Source organism: Schistocerca serialis, chromosome 7, assembly GCF_023864345.2.
Source record: "Schistocerca serialis cubense isolate TAMUIC-IGC-003099 chromosome 7, iqSchSeri2.2, whole genome shotgun sequence".
In the NCBI taxonomy this organism is placed as follows: Eukaryota; Metazoa; Arthropoda; class Insecta; order Orthoptera; family Acrididae; genus Schistocerca; species Schistocerca serialis.
In genome coordinates, this window is record NC_064644.1 from 272,662,370 (window position 1) to 272,683,240 (window position 20,871).

Below are 20,871 nucleotides of genomic sequence, written 5' to 3' on the forward strand. Positions count from 1 at the left end.
TCCACATCTGCCCCTGGAAATATCTTACAATATAAAACCTGGTTCCTAAATCTCTGTCTTACCATTATATAATCTATCTGATACCTTCTAGTATCTGCAGGATTCTTGAACCAAGTGTTAGCTATGATTAAGTTATGCTCTGTGCAAAATTCTACCAGGCGGCTTCCTCTTTCATTTCTTAGCCCCAATCCATATTCACCTACTACGTTTCCTTCTCTTCCTTTTTCTACTGTCGAATTCCATTCCAGTCACCCATGACTATTAAATTTTCGTCTCCCTTCACTATCTGAATAATTTCTTTTATCTCATCATACATTTCATCAATTTCTTCATCATCTGCAGAGCTAGTTGGCATATAAACTTGTACTACTGTAGTAGACATGGGCTTTGAGTCTATCTTGGCCACAATAATGCGTTCACTATGCTGTTTGTAGTAGCTTACTCGCACTCCTATTTTTTTATTCATAATTAAACCTACTCCTGCATTACCCCTATTTGATTTTGTATTTATAGCCCTGTTTTCCCTGACCAGAAGTCTTGTTCCTCCTGCCACCGAACTTCACTAATTCCCACTATATCTAACTTTAACCTATCTATTTCCCTTTTTAAATTTTCTAACCTACCTGCCCGATTAAGGGATCTGACCTTCCACGCTCCGATCTGTAGAACGCCAGTTTTCTTTCTCCTGATAATTACGTCCTCCTGAGTAGTCCCCGCCCGGAGATCCGAATGGGGGACTATTTTACCTCCGGAATATTTTACCCAAGATGACGCCATCATCATTTAATCATACAGTAAAGCTGCATGCCCTCGGGGAAAAATTATGGCTGTAGTTTCCCCTTGCTTTCAGCCGTTCGCAGTACCAGCACAGCAAGGCCGTTTTGGTTAGTGTTACAGGGCCAGATCAGTCAATCATCCAGACTGTTGCCCCTGCAACTATTGAAAAGGCTGCTGCCCCTCTCCAGGAACCACATGTTTGTCTGGCCTCTCAACAGATACCCCTCCGTTGTGGTTGCACCTACGGTACGGCTATCTGTGTCATTGAGGCACGCAAGCCTCCCCACCAATGGGAAGGTCCATAGTTCTTTGGGGGGGGGGGGGTATATCTACGTAAGTTCCCCAATCATAATGTAATTATCGGTAGTGACTTCCATCATCCAGCAATTAAGTGGAAATATTACAATCTTGTTAGTGGTGGGCGTGATAAGATGTTCTGTGAAATGTTGCTAAATGCCTTTTGTGAAAACTATCTAGTTAAGAATCGCACTCATGATGGAATTATATTGGATCTAATGGCTTCAAATAGAGCTTACCTCTGTGAGGATGTCCACATAGAAACTAGTATCTGTGACCATGACACAGTTGTGTCAACATTGATTACCAAAGTAGAAAGGACAACTAAAAGCAGCAGAAAGTTATATATGTTCAGTAAACCAGATTTTTAAAAAATTAGTAGTGTCCTATGTCAGTGAGGAACTTGAAGCTTTCAGCAAAGGGCTGAAGCATGTAGAGGAACTATGACTCAAGTTTAAAAGAATAGTTAACTGTGCACTGAATAGATTATGTACCCAGAAGAACAGTTCATAATGGGAGGAACCTTCGAGGTATACAGTTACTGTAAAGAAACTTCTAAAGAAACAGAGATTACTGCATAATAGGTACAAAACAAAACAAAGGGCTATAAATAAAGAGATCATGAATGAAATTCATTTGGCTGTCAAGAGAGCAGTGCATGATGCCTTCAACAGTTACTGCAGCAGAATACTGTCAAATGATATCTTACAAACTATGAAGAAATTCTGGTTGTATGTAAAGGTTGTTGGTGGCACCAAAGTTATTATCTAGGAACTGAAGTTGAGTATAGCAAAGCAAAAGCTGAAACAGCTAATGCCATTTTCAAATGTTCCTTTACTCAGGAAGACGCAGGAGAATTGCCCAGATTTAACCCTTGTACCAATGAAAAAATGGATGAAATAAGTATAGTGTCTGTGGTGTTGAGAAGCAGCTGAAATTGTTAAAATTGGACAAAGCTCCAGGGCATGATGAAATTCCTGACAGATTCTTTATTGAATTTGTGGCTGAGTTAGACCCTCTTCTAACTGTAATCTGTCGTAGATCCCTCCAACAAAAAACTATACCCAGTTCTGGGAAAAAAGTGCAGGTCACACCCATCTACAAGAATGGAAGTGCAAGTGATCCACAAAGCCACTGTCCAATATCCTTGTCATTGATTTGATGTAGAATCTTAGAACATAGTATGAGTTCAAACATAATGAGACATCTTGAACAGAATGACCCCCTCAATGCCAACCAGCATTAATTATGAAAACATCGATCATCTGAAACCCAACTTGCATTTTTCTCAAGTGACATACTGAAAGCTATGGTTCAAAGTGGGCTGGTAGATGCCGTATTTCTCGGATTTCTGAAAAGCATTTGACTCAATACCACAACTACATTTGTTGTCAAAAGTATGATCATATGGGGTATCAAGTGAAATTTGTGACTAGATTGAGAACTTTTTGGTAAGGAGTTTGCAGCATGTTATGTTGGATGGAGTGTCATCATCAGGTGTAGAAGTAACTTCTGGTGTGCCCCCAGGGAAGTGTGTTGGGACCATTGCTGTTCATGTTGTGTGTTAATGACCTTCAAACAGTATTAATAGTAACCGCAGACTTTTTAGATGATGGCATTATCTATAATGAAATACTATCTGACAGAAGCTGCATAAATGTTCAGTCAGATCTCAATAAGATCATGAAGTGGTGCAAAGATTGGTAACTTGCTTTAAATGTTTAGAAATATAAAATTGTGCATTTCACAAAGGGAAATTATGTAGTATCCTATGACAGAAATATCAATGATTCACAGTTGGAATCTGCCAACTCAGACAAATATCTGGATGCAACCCTTTGTAAGGATATGAAATGCAATGATCACATTAGCTGTCATGGGTAAAGCAGGGGGTAGACTTCGGTTCATTGGTAGAATACTGGGGAAGTGCAACCAGTCTACAAAGGAGACTGCTTACAAATCACTTGTATGACCGGTTCTAGAATATTGCTCAAGTGTGTGGGACCCATACCGAGAGAATGTCACAGAGATACTGAGGAAACTGAACTGGAAAACTCTATCTACATAAACTATCCCGAGAAAGTCTATTAACAAATTTTCAAAAATTGACTTTATATGATTACTCTGGGAATATACTACAAACCCCTATGTATCGCTCACACAGGGACCGTGAAGATAAGATTGGAATAATTATTGCATGTACAGAGGCATTAAAGAATCATTCTTGTGCTCCATATGTGAATGGAACAGGAAGAAACCCTAATAACTGGTGCAATGAGATGTAACCTCTGCCATGCACAGTGGTTTGCAGAATATAGATGTAGGCTAATGGTATATTTTGTGATGTGTCAAAAGCATCTGACTTTGTAAATCAGAATATCCTTTTAAATATGTTAGAATACAATATAACAGGAAATGCTGCAAAATGGTTCAAATTCAATATCTCTAACAGGAAACAAAGGGTGTCATTAGGAGAGAAACATGTATTGAACTGTCAGCTATCATCCAACTGGCAACTAATTACATGCAGTATGCAGGTTCTAGAATATTGCTCAAGTGTGTGGGACCCATACCAAACACAACTAAGAGGGTGTATTGAATGTACGGTATACGGAGAAGGATAGCATGAATGGTGACAAGTTTGTTTGATCTGTGGGAGAGTGTCACAGAGACACTGAAGGAACTGAACTGGCAGACTCTTGAAGACAGATGTAAACTATCCTGAGAAAGTCTATTAACAAAGTTTCAAGACTGACTTTAAATGATGACTCCAAGAATATACTGCAATGACCTACACCTCAGTCACATAAGATTCATGAGGATAAGATGTTTCAGGTACATAGGCATTCAAACAATCATTCTTCCTGCACTCCATACGTGAATAAAATGGTAAGAAATCCTAATAACTGGTACAGTGGGACGTACCCTCTGCCATGCACCTCACAGTGGTTTGCAGAGTATACATATAGATGTAGACATGATGCACTATTCTGAAGCTACTTCCATGGAATCAGCTGAGGTGCATGTACAAACACAGGAAACTTGCAGTACATGACATCAAATGACAGCTTGTAGTATGTGACATAAAATGACACATTCTTCTGGGCAAAAACAATTTTGTAGCATGGCGTCATGGGACACCTCAAAACTTACCAACAGTATATAACATATAGCTTGTGATTTGTGGCAATGTGTTACCTAGTGTTGCCTGTAAATTTCCATTTCTGATCTCCACATAACAGAAAGCAACTTTCAGGAAGGATGGATGATAAGTAAATTGCAGCTAATAGGGAACTGATTGAAGAGTGTAACAAATATTCAACATTTATTCTGTAAAATTACAGTGAGACTGAATGGCTGGCCTGTTCATACATTCAGGAGGCAAAAGCGTAAGTCCTGTCAATAGAAACATTTAACATTAGAAACACTGTACTTTGCATTTGGAACTCTTAGTAAAGTTGGAATGGAAGGGCGAGTCACTCAGCCCCCACAGTGAGAAGGATCCATGTGTTGTGAGGGTGAAATTCTCCAAAGTGAATTTTCCTTGTCATGCTGAACATCTATTCTTTATCACAATCTCCCAGTTTTGTCAGATTATTTGTGCTTCGACCACTTGGTTTCATTTGTAGCTTGTGGAACTGTCACAGGCAGTGGATTTCAGGAGAGAATGAGGAATGCTGTATTTTATGTAACTTGAGAATATTAGGGTAATGACCACAGATATTGTGAACTTAGAGCCATATACAGTATTGATCAGTAATTGGGTAAAAGCTGTATAGCAGTTTAAAATACATGATTAAAAGGCAATGCTCTAACATAACTGATTCTATTTAATGGTAACACCCAACCTTAGTCAATTTCCATACTTTTCTTAGTTCTAAGTAACTGTTTGTAGGCTAAGTTGTTATTGTATTTGATTTTTATAATTTATTTATCCAATTGTGTAGAAGAATTTGAACATGGGGCTCTTAACGTTTCATAACACAGTTTCTGAACAGCAGAATACTAAAAGGATGTTTGTCTCACTGGACAATAGGAATGTCTGACATAGTGAAGTGTCATATGTAAATCAGGAAAATTCTGTTTGCATTTTATGACTTCACCTTTGTTGTAACAGACTGACAACAGCCTGATAGTGCTTCAATATGCAAAGATAAATATCATGGCAATGTACATAAATATTCCCCCCAGGGGACTCGCAACTCATTCGTGAGTATATGCGGAGTGTAATGGGGCAGCAAGTCATAGCAGTACTTCCTCCTTTGCTGTGCTACAATTTTACTCTCTGCCTATATCTTTTCTCTGACTTATTTTGTAGGACAGATTCCCCTGCTGAAAACTTAGTACAGTTATAGGCCATCAGTTGTGGCTTCTCCCAAGTTGTTCCCTTTATTTTACACCAAGCTCAGTCACCAAATGTGGGTACGACCTGTATGGACCATGTGAGGAGGTTGCCCAATACGCAGTATGGTAGCTGGCCCATGTGGGGATGGGAGTCTTCAAGTTCCTATATGATAACGGCACCCTCACCATACGGGGATTGCACTATTGATGCCTGAACTGTCACCTCCCTTTACTGCCAGGGAGTAGCTGCCTGTTTGTCTGGGGGGTGCCAGTACTGTGGGCAGTGGCCATCACACCAGATGCTTTGGCTGATGGCACCCGGGGGCAGAACCCTCATTCAGAGTGGGCAGCATTATAGCTTATATTTGACATGAAACAACAAAAGTTATCAGCCAGTAGCCTTGAGAGACCCAGCAGCCTTTTTAGACTGACACAATTCAGTGCCCATCATTACAACCCTAACAACTTTCCCTCATTGGCCGTGCCATGGGAGACAAATAAAATCAACTGACTTGCAGACAGTTATTCCCCTGAGTCCCTTGTTTGCAGCTGAACAGATGGAGGGTCCTTTTTCTCTACAAAATTGGTATTCATTGCGGAGGGTATTGAAAACTGTTTTGGCGAACTCTCTTAGCAAATTATGAAGTGGTTCCATCTTAATTAAGATGGCAAATTCTACCAAGTCCCAGGTGTTACATTCTTGTAGATGACTTGGTGATGTGCCTGTTACTATCACAGCCCATAAGAATATCAACATAATACAGAGATTAATTTTTCACCCAAAATCAACACTGCACATGGATGATCTACTACACCAGTTATTAGAGAGGTGAAAGATTCACTTTGCACGTCATGTACATTGAGGCCTGCCAGACAAGGTTGATACCGGCACACTCAGTCTTGTTTTTGAGCGATATTTGTTCCCAGGAAAGTTTGAAATTATGTGTTACCACTACAATGTGAATCCTTGTTTACCACCACCAATGTCAACATCAGCCACTCCTTTGGGCAAATGTCTTCTCAGTGTACATATAACCACATCTGTGGGAACTGTTGGTTAGCCACTTCATGGAAATTCACCATGTGCTCTACCACCTGCCTTTGTGAGCTGTGTGAATGACCACCCTTCCCTGTCCTCAAAATGTGCTAACCTTTTTGAGAAAATAAAATCCAGGAACTGAAGGTCAGAGTTCGCCTCTCATAATTTGAAGCTCATAAAAAATATGAATGTTTATATCCAGTCTCATTCATTTTGACTTTTGTTAATACTGCGGCCTGGTCATCAGCAGTATCTGGTGTATTTACTCCTTTGACATAGCCATCTGCTTGTTATGCAAATAAACTTGACCATGGGGGCAATAGGCCCTCTCCTCTCGTGCTTCCTGCAGCATCATCTTTGGGAACCATTTCCCACACCCAGCTGGAGAAGCAGCATCTTCTCCATTCTGCCTGTTGGGAACGCTGTCACTGGAGAACCACAAATCAGAGACCTGAAAGCAGTCAGTGGCTGAAGAAACCACGGATTGTGGGACACAGGGATGCCAACTTTTTTTCTATTCTCACACACACTGTGGATAACCCTCACAGGAATCTACATCGTGAAAAAAAAAAAAAAAAAAAAAAAAAAAAAAAAAAAAAAAATAAAAAATAAGAAGAAGAAGAAATCTGGTGAGAAGGCTATCCCAGAGGCACCAGATCCCTCCAATCTACTGGACCTTGAACTGATGTTTATTGATTTTATTTTACCCTGAGACATGGCCTGTCCTTGTTGCCTCTTCACACCTAGCCAGGATACCCCCAGTGTGATGATCAAATGCAACTACAGTAGATGCTACTGTCACCTGCCAGAATTACAACAACCAATTTTCTCCTGGTCGTGATCTGTGTTACTCTTCAAGAAACACACCTTAATAGTGATCATACCCCAGCTATTCAAGGATACTGAACATTGTGTTGTAACTGTACTGGTTCCAAGAAAGCATCTGGAGGGTTCTGTACATTGGTGCTCTCACATGTCATCAGTGAGTGTGGAATGTTTTAATTTTTCCCTACAATGAATTTTATTTATTTAGCAATTTTGATGCTAATCACCATAGAAACTGCCATAATCAATATTTTGTATGTTAATTATTCCTGAGCTTTTCATACATCTGTTAACAGGGAGAGAAAATAAAAAGCCAAAAATTCACTCCAGCAACCTAATATAATAATTTGATACATTACAAATGCCAGGATGTTTTTGGATTTGCTGGCAATAAATCATATGATATTCTACAGGACACAAACTAAACTAACAACCCAGTCATGACCAGAAGGTCACTAGTGACAACCCATTAGCAATGCTGAGACATTATACAACTAGATAATCTAAGTCATCTTATTGAGTGATCATATATTATGCAACATAAACTTTAACTAACAAAGAGATAGAGGGGCTGGCCAGTACTTATCTCAGCTCAGTACAGCCGATAGATAACACAAAACAGAACAGAACAAAATTTACATTCCTAGCTTTCGGAACTTTGTTCCTTCTCAGGGAAAGCTAGGAATGTAAATTTTCTGTTCTGTTTTGTGTTATCTATCAGCTGTACTGAGCTGAGGTAAGTGCTGGCCAGCCCCTCTATCTCTTTGTTAGTATTTGTTTCACATCTTTATATGAGATTTTCCATTAATCATTTAGCAACATAAAACTTTGTTTATTACACCATCATAATCTAAAGCTGTAAATATTATCACCATCTAAATACACTTTAACAACACCAATTAAATGCACTGTCTAAATACCCAGACTTCGTTGGCATAAACTGAACAAATACAAAGCATATGCAAGTGAGGTGGAGCTGCTGTTTGATGTAAGTCCTGTCTCCGACAATACCCAATGTGCCCTCCCTTACACAATGATATGTCAGCCCTCTATGTCTTTTTGGAGTACTGTGATATCAGACAAGCCATCTTACTAATGCTTTTCTTTTTATAATATAATGGAATAAGAATAGCCATTGGCACCTTCGGATTAGTCCTGTAAACAGTTTCCTTGCTGAAGTGGGAATATTCAGTTCCGATGGTACCAGCTCTTGCTCACTTTTGCAGTCATCATCTGGCAATTTTCTAATCATCCAACCTACGAAATTCTTTTTGCATTCAAGGAAAATTGATCTCCTGACACCTGCCCTCGGGTGGGATTACCTGCCTCCTGACAGATTCTACACCTGATCCTCCTTAGGATGTTTTCTCACTCCCCCCCCCCCCCCCCCCCCTCTTTTCTTAATAGCCTGACAACAAATTAGGACCGATCTATTTCAAAGACCTAAAGTTTTAGTTGCCTGCATGATGTTTCAGCATCTGTTCCTGTCTTCTGTGCAGAAGTTTGAGGCTAATACCGTCATTTACACTGATGTCTCTAGAACCTGGGATAGGATAGGATATGCTTTTACACTTCCCATCAGTCAAAAAACAACATTTCTTGCCAGAGACATTTAGTGTTATTATGGTAGAGTTGTTAGCCATTAACAGAGCTGTCAGAGAACTCCCTCAACTGTGTTTTTATTTGTTATGACTCAATGAACAGGCTGCAGACAACTGTTGATGTTACTCTTGGCACCTTGTGATACCTGCAACTCATAATCTTCTTGGCCTTCTATGTACTGCCTGCTTACTAGCCTTTTTCTGGATCCCAATTCATTTGACTGAGCAAGGTGTCAAAGTGGTTAACAAACTCAAGTCTCATTCAGGAGGATGATGGTTCAAACCCACATCCAGCCATCCAGATTTAGGTTGTCTGCGATTTCCCTATATCATTCAAGGCAAATGCTGGGATGGTTCATTTGAAAGGGCACAGCCGATTTCCTTCCCCATCCTTAATCAATCTGAGCTTGTGCTCTGTCTCTAATGACCTCAGTGTCAATGGAACATTAAACCCAATCCTACTTCCTTCCTTCTTTTCCAAGTCATGTGGGAAATCCAGGGAATGAACTGGCCAACTGTTTGGCTAGAGAAGTGATTACTCAGCCAACATTCACTTTGACGATCCCAGATGTGGATTTTTGATACAAAAGAGCCTTTTCCTGACTCAGAGATGGAACACCAGGTGGGCTGCTGAACCCCCTAATAAATTCTGCATTACCAAGAAGACGACTGCTGCATGGCAGTCTTCCTTCCATTTCTGCTGGAAGAATCCACTATCCTATGTCACCTTCACATTAGTCGTAACAGAATAACCTGTACGTTTTATCTTATGTAATGAGCCATCATTGCCATGCTAGGGACATGGTGAGATACGCTTCTGCCGAGGGCAGAGGCACTGAGGGGGTGTAAAACTGACCTGAAAAAAAAAATAGAAGAAAGGTGATTCAAGAATTAAGCATGAGAGATACGTCAGTTCACCTACCTTTCCTATTGCTATCTTCTGCCTATGAGAAGAAGCTTAGGAGTGTTCCCACCAGTCTTTGATTGCAAACATAAGCTGCTGTTATGGTGTTATTTCTACAGTGTCATTTTGTCCAAATAGTAGCAGTACAGAAACAACTACTACTAAACAGATGTCTATTGCTAACATAATTTAAGTAGCAACTGCCACTTGGTTCAGGAAAATGGAGGGGATATGTAATTTACTTGTCTCTCCACACAGTATTTTCACTGCTCCTAAGTTTCACTTGGTACAGTCAGCTGTGTAAGGATTCAAGAATAAGGCTTCTATACTGGGTGGTCCATTGATTGTGACTGGGCCCAATATCTCTCGAAATAAGCATCAAACGAAAAAGCTACAGAGAACGAAACTTGTCTAGCTTGAAGGGGGAAACCAGATGGCACTATGGTTGGCGCGCTAGATGGAGCTGCCATAGGTCAAACGGATATCAACTGCGTTTTTTCTTTAATAGGAACCCCCATTTTTTATTACATATTCGTGTAGTACGTAAAGAAATATGAATGTTTTAGTTGGACCATTTTTTTCGCTTTGTGATAGATGGCGCTGTAATAGTCACAAACATATGGTTCACAATTTTAGATGAACAGTTGGTAACAAGTAGGTTTTTTAACTTAAAATGCAGAACATAGGTACGTTTGAACATTTTATTTCGGTTGTTCCAATGTGATACATGTACCTTTGTGAGCTTATCATTTCTGAGAACGCATGCTGTTACAGTGTGATTACCTGTAAATACCACATTAATGCAATAAATGCTCAAAATGATGTCCGTCAACCTCAAGTCGAAATACGCGTAACGACGTTCCTCTCGACAGCGAGTAGTTCGCCTTCCGTAATGTTCGCACATGCATTGACAATGCGCTGACACATGTCAGGCGTTGTCGGTGGATCACGATAGCAAATATCCTTCAACTTTCCCCACAGAAAGAAATCCGGGGACGTCAGATCCGGTGAATGTGCGGGCCATGGTATGGTGCTTCGATGACCAATCCACCTGTCACGAAATATGCTATTCAATACTGCTTCAATCGCACGCGAGCTATGTGCCGGACATCCATCATGTTGGAAGTACGTCGCCATTCTGTCATGCAGTGAAACATCTTGTAGTAACATTGGTAGAACGTTGCATAGGAAATCAGCATACATTGCACCATTTAGATTGCCATCGATAAAATGGGGGCCACTTATCCTTCCTCCCATAATGCCGCATCATACATTAACTCGCCAAAATCGCTGATGTTCCACTTGTCGCAGCCATCGTGGATTTTCCATTGCACAATAGTGCATATTATGCCGGTTGATGAATGACGCTTCGTCGCTAAATAGAACGCGTGCAAAAAATATGTCATCGTCCCGTAATTTCTCTTGTGCCCAGTGGCAGAACTGTACACGACGTTCAAAGTCATCGCCATGCAATTTCTGGTGCATAGAAATATGGTACGGGTGCAATCGATGTTGATGTAGCATTCTCAAAACCGACGTTTTTGAGGTTTCCGATTCTAGCGCAATTTGTCTGCTACTGATATGCGGATTTGCCGCGACAGCAGCTAAAACACCCACTTGGGTATCATCATTTGTTGTAAGTCGTGGTTGACGTTTCACGCGTGGCTGAACACTTCCTGTTTCCTTAAATAACGTAACTATCCGGCGAATGCCCGGACACTTGGATAATGTCGTCCAGGATACCGAGCAGCATACATAGCACACGCCCGTTGGGAATTTTGATCACAATAGCCATACATCAACAAGATATCGACCTTTTCCGAAATTTTAACACGGGTTATGTATCACGAAGCAAATACCGTCTGCACTGTCGTTATACTACGTTTGTGACTATTAAAGCACCATCTATCACAAAGCGAAAAAAGTGGTCCAACTAAAACGTTCATATTTCTTTACATACTACACGAATGTGCGATAAAAAATTTGGGTTCCTATTTTAAAAAATGCAGTTGAAATCCGTTTGACCTATGGCAGCGCCATCTAGTGGCCAACCATAGTGCCATCTGGTTTCCCCCTTCAAGCTAGACGAGTTTCGTTCTTTGTAGTTTTTTCATTTGATGCTTATTTGATGAGATATTTGGCCAGGTCACTATCAACAGACCACCCTGTATACGTATGTGGTGTCTGTTTTTTCAGACATGTCCGAAAGAATAGACATCACCTTGATCCAGCAGCCACTATGAATTAAGATGCAAAGGAATTGCAGACATTGGCAGTGAGTGGGCATTGTTCTAAATCAATGGGGAAAGTTAAAAACTTTTGCTGGATTGGGATTCAAACCCAGGCCTCCTGCTTACTAGGCAGATCCTTTGACCACTGAGCCATTTGGACACAAAGGTCATTGCAACTGCAACACGTCACCTGTCAGACCCACATTCTCATCTTATCCATACTCTATGAATGGAATTCCCCTTGCCTATTCTCCTCATTACTTGTTACATTTCGCAGATTTCTGTAAGAGTTGGAGCCTAGTGTGCATCTACACTGAAGAGATCATTGGCCGTCCTCATTTTACCATACATATCATTAAGCTGAGGAAGGTCAATTATCTCTTCAGAGCAGGTGCACTCTAGGCTGAAAGTCTTATGGGAATCGGCAGAATGCCATGAATAATGAGGATAATGGGCAAGGGGCACTACTTTCATACTGTGTGGATAAGTTGAGAATTTGGGTCCAACATGAGATGTGCTAGGGTAATCCATGCTGTTGCAGTGACCACTGTGTCGGGATGGCTCAATGGTCTGATCACCTGCCTAGTAAGCAGGAGACCTGTGTTCGAATCCTGTCTGACACAGATTTTCAACTTTCCCCTTTGTGTCTTACGAAGCCTTCTGTTGTGTAAACAAACTTAAAAGGGATATTTTCTCTTTATTATTAATTTTATTTATTTATTTAACCTGTTCAGATTAAGGTCTTTGGGCTCTCTCCTACAGCAGACCAAGGTTTCACACCACATACAATACATTTTTTACATCATAGTTACCTAAGAAATAACAATAATTTAAATATGACAAATACGGTTAAAATGATTTGAGTGTCTGTACAGACTCTGTGAGTTAATAGTACTGACTAAGAGCTAATAAAATTAATATTAGACATACTTCTACTACCACTGCTGCTTCCAATAATAATAGTAATAATAATAATAATAATAATAATAATAATAATGGTAGTGGCCAATATAAACACAATTTATAGAGGTACAAAATAGATGTTTACTGATATAGCAAGTTCTGGGGAAGCGAAATTTTAGGAGACTGGACTAGCTAGGAATGCTGAGAAATGAGGTAGATCTGGCTGGAAAGACGAATGTACAGGGACGATGGTAGTCTTTGCTGTTGCGACAGTAGAAGTGTCATACTATCTTTTGAAACTGGAGATGTTCTTCGTTTATCTAATGCAATGAAAAGGGTTATTCCAGAGTTGTGGTCCTGCTACTGAAAAGGTCTCTGAGAAAGTGACTGAACAACGAAGTGGCACAGAAAGAATTGTGCTCTGATAGGAATAGCTGTTTCTGCCATGTTTTTGAGACAAAAACATCAAGGTCAAAGAAAGAGATAAGGAACAATGCATGTTGATAAGATGGTAGAGAGACAGGGTGTATGGAAATCTCTGTGCTTGTCTGGATGCAGCCAGGATAGCTGTGCATATGATGCTCAAATATGATCAAAGAGTCGAATGTCACAGATATATTGGACAAAGGCATTCATAACCAGTCCCAGGTGCTGTGAGCTGCTTGAGAAAGTACTTGTGGTATAACATCGCCTTAATCAATAATTGGAAGTATAAGCGTTTGTACAAGTTTCTTTTTCAGGTCAAGGGGGAAGAGCTTTTTATGTCTATATAGGGCATGATGAAATGCGGATGCCTCCTTGCACACTGCAGTTACGTGCCCAATCCAATTTAGACATTCATCTATTATTACTCTTAAACTGTTTGCTGAGGTAGAGAAGTTGATATATGCTCGATATAGTATTAAAGACGGTAGGAATTCCTGATATTTCATGCTAATGAGCTTAGAATGATCAACTAACCCTTTGGGTTTTGGATGGGTTGCGCATTCGCCCTATATTTTGACAGTGCACAAAGGTCAGTATTGAAATTCTCAATAGCTGTCTTCAGGTTTATCGGTTGTGCACTTAGATACAACTTGAGGTCATCAGCATACATGTGATTTTTGCAATAGGACAAAACTGATGACACGTCATTGACATATAATGAAAAGAGTGTAGGACCTAATGCCAAGCTCTGGGGGATGCCTAACACTGCCTGCCTTCATTGCGACTTTATGGTGCCGGATACGACGCATTTCTGGTGAGACGTCAGGTAAGAGCGAAACCATTGCACTGCACTAGGCAATAAAATGGGACAGCTAAATTTGGGGAGCAAAATGTCGAAGTCAACAGTATCAAAGGCTTACCTGGAGTCTAGAAAGCACATGATAGTCTCCTCTTGTTCATCTATGACAAGCTTGAGGTTATCTGATACTTTTGTTAACGCAGATCTTATGCTGCGGTGTTTACAGAATCCTGACTGCTATTTGTCTAGTAGGTTGTTGGTAGTTAAGTAGCTTGTTAGCTGATCGTCCACTACATATTCTAAAGTCTTGGACAGTGCACGAAGGATGCCAATAGGGTAGTCAGAGGATGTTGTGGCGTTTCCAGGCCTCAAGGAAAACACTTGTGGTTAAGCAGTGGTTGAAAATATCTGTTATAGTGGGCAGTAGCGAGTCAGTAATAAGCTTCATCATTTGGACTGTGATGTCATTGTGTCCAGTAGATGATGATCTCATATGCATTATAGCTTTTTTAACTGTATTGCAAGAAACATGCTTTAGATCAGCGGTCGTCAAACTTTTTTGCTCAAGAGCAATTCACTTGGCACTGCGCGTGCACAACCACACATGTGCTGGAGGGGCCGTAGATACCAGACCTCAGGGAGTTTTATCTAGTATCACCTGAAGATGGCCAGAAGACGCTGCGCCGAAATATTGTGGCAGGAAGTTGCAAACATCCGGTAGTTCGCCCGAAATTCTGTGGAACAAGGCTAGATTATTTTACACAGGGCCTGTGAACGAGTATCTCGAAAACGGCGAAGCTTGTAGAATGTTCACATACTTCAGTCGTGAGCATCTGCGGAAAGAGGCAGAAGGATAGTGAAACCACCGCTAGACGCTAAATGGCTGGATGTCCACGACTCTTCACAGTACGTGGGGTTTGGAGTCTTGTCTGCTGTGAAAAGTAGGATAAATGGTGATGCGTGGCATCTCTGCCGAAAGAGCACAATGCTGGAGCAGGTACAAGTGTTTCGGAGCATACCGTTCTTCGTAAATTGTTGAACATGTAGCTCCGCAGAAGATCACGCATATATGTTCACATGTTGACCCAACGACATCGTCAGTTACAACTGCAGTTGGCACGGGACCATCGGGATTCGACCGTCGACCTGTCGGATCTTCGAATGAATCACATTTTTGTAACACTAGGTCGATGGTCGTTTCCACAAACTCCGTCATCGAGGTGAACGGCGGCTCTAAACGTGCAGCGCACCACGGACGTAGGCTGGTGGGAGCAGTATTTCTATGGGAGCCATTCTTCTGCGCTTGCATGGGACCTGTGGTAGTAATAGAAGACACGCCGACAGCTGCGAACCACCTGCCCATTCATGCTTGATGTCTTCGTCGACGGCGATGTCGTCTTTCAGCAGTATAATTGCCCGTGTCTCGGAGTCAGAACCCTGCTACAGTGGTTTGAGGAGCGTTATAGTGAACTCACGTTGATGTCTCGGCGACCACATTCGCATGATGTAAATCCTATGGAATCATTTGGGTCGCTATCGGGCGCCATCACCGCGTACGCAGATCAACGGCTCATTATTTAACCGAGTTAAGTGGCCTGCGAGTAGACATCTAATGCCACATACCTTCACAAACCTACCAACAAACTGTTTGATCCCTGATACGCAGAAACAGTGATGATTTCGTGTCAAAGACGGACAAACAAACTACACTACTGGCCATTAAAATTGCTACACCACGAAGATGACGTGCTACAGACGCGAAATTTAACCGACAGGAAGAAGATGCTGTGATACGTAAATGATTAGCTTTTCAGAGCATTCACACAAGGTTGGCGCCGGTGGAGACACCTACAACTTGCTGACATGAGGAAAGTTTCCAGCTGATTTCTCATACATAAACAGCAGTTGACCGCCATTGCATGGTGAAACGTTGTTGTGATGCCTCGTGTAAGGAGGAGAAATGCGTACCATCACGTTTCCGACTTTGATAAAGGTCGGATTGTAGCCTATCGCGATTGCGGTTTATCGTATCGCGACATTGCTGCTCACGTTGGTCGAGATCCAATGACTGTTAGCAGAATATGGAATCGGTGGGTTCAGGTGGGTAATACGGAACGCCGTGCTGGATCCCAACGGCCTCGTATCACTAGCAGTCGAGATGACAGGCATCTTATCCGCATGACTGTAACGGATCGTGCAGCCACGTCTCGATCCCTGAGTCAACAGATGGGGACATTTGCAAGACAACAACCATCTGCACGAACAGTTCGACGACATTTGCAGCAGCATGGACTATCAGCTCGGAGACCATGGCTGCGGTTACCCTTGAAGCTGCATCACAGACAGGAGCGCCTGCGATGGTGTACTCAACGACGAACCTGGGTGAACGAATGGCAAAACGTCATTTTTCGGATGAATCCAGGTTCTGTTTACAGCATCATGATGGTCGCATCCCTGTTTTGCGACATCGCGGTGAACGCACATTGGAAGCGTGTATTCGTCATCGCCATTCTGGCGTATCACCCGGCGTGATGGTATGGGGTGCCATTGGTTACACGTCTCGGTCACCTCTTGTTCGCATTGACGGCACTTTGAACAGTGGACGTTACATTTCAGATGTGTTACGACCGGTGGCTCTACCCTTCATTCGATCCCTGCGAAACCCTACACTTCAGCAGAATAGTGCACGACCGCATGTTCGACTGCTGCCCTGTCCAGCACATTCTCCAGATCTCTCACCAATTGAAAACATCTGGTCAATGGTGGCCGAGCAACTGGCTTGTCACAATACGCCAGTCACTACTCTTGATGAACCGTGGTATCGTGTTGAAGCTGCATGGACAGCTGTACCTGTACACGCCATCCAAGCTCTGTTTGACTCAATGTCCAGGCGTATCAAGGCCGTTATTACGGCCAGAGGTGGTTGTTCTGGGTACTGATTTCTCGGGATTTATGCACCCAAATTGCGTGAAAATGTAATCACATGTCAGTTCTAGTATATGAGAACCCGATTATCATTTGCATTTATTCTTGGTGTAGCAGTTTTAATGGTCGGTAGTGTAGTCATAATTTTTGGCCGTTCAGTATAAATTTTGTTTGACTTACAATTCTTTTAGAAACATTATAAAAATTTTTATTTATTTACTACGGTGATACATTTAAGTACCTATGTGGAATATTTTTCATCAATTAATTATAGTTAATTTAAGTAATATTTTTCAATAATGATTAACTTTTAATAAAACTACTTACAAAATCATAAAATTTGCTAAATATTCGAACAGTTTTGTGTGGCGGCGGCGATGCAGTCCTTGGCAGTTATGCCAGGGACGCAGGATCAGTTCGGTGCAGCTGTGAATGGTACAGGTAATAAAGTATCGAAAGCCCATAGGTCACCTTTCTGTCATGTCCTGCGCAATACGAACGGCCAACCATATTTTGATGTACTATTCCTTTTTCTTATATCTTTCTGGAGTGATGACAAGTTTTTAGTTCAAATTCACAGTGCGTCACCAGTCAGTGAATGATATCGCGTTTTACTGATAAGCACTGTCTTGGGCTGAAGACGTAATCGAAGCGAGGGAACAATGTCGGCCCATTGCGGTAGCTTGTAGCGCTGATAAGTACAACAATGTAGGCAGCCACTATCTTCATGTCGCCAAAGCTGACTCCACAAAAGGAGCGCTTCTGTTTACAGCCCACGTTGAAGCTGCCATTTAGCTGCGTGCTGCTGTTTAACACCGAGAGATTTGCTGATAACATCGACTTTCCGCTGATGATGGCCGCTCACTCTGTTGCAGTTTACGTGTAGTCGTAACGGAATTTCTACTGGAGGAACGAGAGTTGTGTGTGTAACTCGCGCTGCTGTTGATGTGCTGGTTTAACAGTACCGCACCTCCAGCAAATTTTGCTATCTGTTCGTGCCACGATCACTGCAGAAGCCAACATTATAATTAACTGAAAGTTCACCTCAAAGAAGTGAAGAATCACATCGGGGCGTCCGCAAGGAGTTTATACAGTAAACTTAACCAACAACTCGCACATAAATGCTTGCCCAGTTGCCGACTCTACTTGGTTTCCTGGTCGCATGTGAAGGGCAAAGGTTTGGCTATGACGACCACTATCCAAAGGATATCCTTATGAAGACTTCTTTCGTTGGGGATTACCGGAAGCAGTTCCATTCTAGCTGCCTGGTCGTATTCGAAACCGCAAGAAATAAAACGACAGGTGCGCAGTCTTGCTTGAAACTGCCTTTGTGGTTAGTCTCATTATCATTTAGCCTTATCCACGGCTTTCATCATATAGTGAAAGTCAGTCCCATACTCCAGAAATGAGCTCTGGAAGGAAGTTCTGGAAATGTGGTTCAAAATGGCTCTGAGCGCTATACGACTTAACTTCTGATGTCATCAGTCCGCTAGAACTTAGAACTACTTAAACCTAACTAACCTAAGGACATCACACACATCCATGCCCGAGGCAGGATTCGAACCTGCGACCGTAGCGGTCGCTCGGTTCCAGACTGTAGCGCCTAGAACCGCACGGCCACTCCGGCCGGCCTGGAAATGTGCAATGCTGTACTCGACAAGGTCATAGCAGAGGTGGTTTTCAATTACCTTCCTCCGACTTGTTGCGAAGTGTTCATGTGGATGACAATGACGAGTGTTTGTATGGTGCTCTATTAGTGTTGCTAAGCATGAAGGGGAGGGAGAGTGTGAAAAGATATGCCTGCACGTAGCATATTCCTTTAAAGTAGCATTAAGCTGACCACTGAGAGTAATGTCCGCATCCAACGGGTTGACTGTATAGCATGACCCCAGTCCTTGAGAAACTTGCCACGCGGGATTAGCCGAGCGGTCTCAGGCGCTACATTCATGGACTGTGCGGCTGGTCCCAGCGGAGGTCCGAGTCCTCCCTCGGGCATGGGTGTGTGTGTGTTTGTCCTTAGGATAATTTAGGTTAAGTAGTATGTAAGCTTAGGGACTGATGACCTTAGCAGTTAAGTCCCATAAGATTTCACACACATTTGCACATTTTTTTTTTTTTTTTTTTTGAGAAACTTAAGCCACGACAGCCGTCCGGTTATCTTTTACTTGACATTATCGGTCTCCTTCCTTGTCGGCCAAATACTCACGCTGAGAAGTTTCCCCACCACCAAGATTCTATCCACCGTCATCAAGTCAAACGCTAACGCAGAGGCATGCGTTACTGACCTCGGTTCATCACAAGAATGAGAACCTAACAGCTAGTACTAATTGATCGGTAGCGGCTCAAGTTCACATACACAAGAGCAATTAAAGAACAGACGACTGATTTACTGGAAGAAATAGAAGGAAAACAGATAAAGTGAAGAAATGATTTCATTGTGGTGTAATTCTTATCTCATTTACTAACAACGAAGATGGAGGGATCTGGCATTTTAATAGGAACACTACTCGGAGAACACGAGTGTACTACATTTCGTTGCGCCAAATGTTTATTACATTATCGTTGTTTTAAACCGTGTTACCCATGATGAGGTTTCAATGTTTGGAGGAGGGGGGGGGGGCGGATAACAGAATGCCTTTGCCAGAATTTCCACTCACAACAAGGGAAGTAGTCCAGTTCGAAAACCTAAACCCGAGTAAAAATGGAGACCCGTCTATTCCAGCACCCATGAAACACATTTAACTGTAATACTCTGCGTCTGTGTACAATTAATGTTTGAAGATTAACGAGTTAACAGACTGTAGTAGTCGAAGAAGGAACAATACCATGTTACAGATAATTAGGACCAGCAGATTCATAAATGAGGTATTATTCCGAAAAAAAACTAAACATTTACTAGAAGAAATATTAGTTGCACATCAAATACTTACAGAACAGTGTTTCCCAAAATAGGCATTGCTGTGTTATCGTACATTCCTCCATTATTCGACGTTGGACTGCAAATGTGGAGTTTCAATGAAATGATTGAAACACAGAGGAATAGAACATTTACACACTCTCTAAAAGCAATATAGTATGTATCCAACGTGCACATTCCAGTATCAAAAGCCACATTGGTTGTTTTAACAAATGATGCAACAGAAATACTAACTTCGTTTCTCTAGCCAGCATATTCTTCAGATCTCTCGCCCACTGGAAACATCTGGTCATGGGTTCCAAGAGACTGACACTACACAACTCGCCAGCTACCATGACTGATGGTTTAGAAGTACTGTTGCTTACAGAAGTGGCATCTTTGTTTACTAAATTTTGCATTTATTGCCAAATAACCTCCTCATGTATTGTTTCTAGTATGTAACAAGTAAAATTTAATTAGTCATTAGTTTCTGTTCTCCCTGTGATGCAATTTTAATGGCCAGCAGCCAGCAGTGCAGACTTACCACATCAGCCTGCTTTACAGAGACAAGAAATGGTTTTCTGGTGCCTAACATGTAGGCCGCCATCCATGATAGGTGTGTTGTGTTTGAGTACATCAGGGGCAAAAGAAAATTACCTTCAAGCCCTCTGAAGTGTACCCTGCCCTGCAAGACAGGCATGTTGGAATATTATTGGCCTGCTTTATTGAACTGTATTCAGGGGTACACGTGCCAATGAGCATGACTGGAGACAGGTTGAGATGGATAGAGGGGGGGGGGGCGCTTGAGGGGTAGGAGGAAATGGACAGAAAGAGAGGAGGAGGGGGAGATACATGGACAGGTGAAAGATGTAGTAGGGTGACGTATAAGCGGAAAGGGAGGAGG